This window comes from Elaeis guineensis, chromosome 14, assembly GCF_000442705.2.
Source record: "Elaeis guineensis isolate ETL-2024a chromosome 14, EG11, whole genome shotgun sequence".
NCBI classification, from domain to species: Eukaryota; Viridiplantae; Streptophyta; class Magnoliopsida; order Arecales; family Arecaceae; genus Elaeis; species Elaeis guineensis.
Window position 1 is genome coordinate 30,115,095 of NC_026006.2, and position 1,239 is coordinate 30,116,333.

Consider the following 1,239-nt stretch of genomic DNA (forward strand, 5'->3'; position numbering starts at 1 on the left):
GTTGACCCGTGGTTTGCATAAAGCTGGTATGTATCTTCATCATGGCTTCTAGGATTTTCTCTAAAGAGATAATTTTCTTGTCATTATCATGGAAGCCTGGCGGGTTGTTCATCACTGGGTTGGACCTTAGATTTTGCTGATTGAAATTTGGATTGCCTACATTAGGATTCTGAGACCATGAGAAATTTGGGTGATTCCTCCAACCTAGGTTATATGTGGGTGCATAAGGATTGTTCAATGGTCCTTGATAGGTGGCATTCACCTGTGACACTCATTCGAGTAGGAACATTCTTCTAAGACATGGTCTGGTGCATTGCACCCTTTACACATGGGTGCAGATATTTGATTTACATTGGCTGGTCTCTGTAATTCTAAGGCTTCCAATCTACGTGTTAAGGTTGCAATCTTGGCCTCTGATGCTAGGGTTGGTTGAATTTGATGCATTCCTCCTCTTGAAGGTGTAGCTTTATCAGGTTCCCTAGTTGTTTCCCACTGTAAATTTTTCTCGGCTAGGTCTTCTAAGAATTGCCAAGCTTCAGTAGTTTCTTTGTCCATAAATTGGCCTTGGCACATGGACTCTAGCATGGTTCTTGAGTTTGAATCTAACCCCTCATAGATGATCTGGCATAGTCTCCAAGTTTCTATTCCATGGTATGGGCATTGGGTCAAAAGATTCTTGAAACGATCAAAGTACTTCCAAAATGATTCACCAGCTAGTTGGTAAAATTGATTTATTTCATTCCTAATCCTAGCTGTTTTATGATAGGGGAAATACTTTTTCAAAAATGTTCTCACAAAGCCCTCCCAGGTAGTGACAGAATAGTTTGGCAGACTATAAAGCCACTTCTTAGCATTATCCTTAAGGGCAAAGTTGATTAATCTAAGTTTGACCTCATCCTCTATTAATTGCAGTTTCATGGTTGCACATACCTCCTCAAATTCTCTAATAAATATATAAGCATCCTCTAATCCTGTGAATTTTGGAAGCATATTTATGATTTGAGGTTTGATTTCAAAATTATTAGCTGTGGGTTGTGGCAACCTGATACAAGATGGTTGGATGGAGCCAACTGGATAACACAAATCCTTAAGGGTCATGGGTTAGATTGGTTCAGCCATTGGAACAACAGGAATTGATTCAATTCTAACTAGACGACCCGACACTCTTCTCCACACATGAGGTGTACGGTTCTCGATGTTTATACAATTTTTTTTTATAAAATTTTTATGTATAAGAAA

At 39.0% G+C, this 1,239-nt stretch overlaps 1 non-coding gene across 1 annotated transcript; it reads left to right on the forward strand.

Annotated features, from left to right (window-relative positions):
- The first annotated feature begins 643 nt into the window (after positions 1-643).
- LOC140853893 (small nucleolar RNA R71) lies at positions 644-750 on the forward strand. The gene has a single exon (XR_012137035.1). It is a non-coding gene; the product is annotated as a small nucleolar RNA R71 (small nucleolar RNA).
- Positions 751-1,239: the final 489 nt, after the last annotated feature.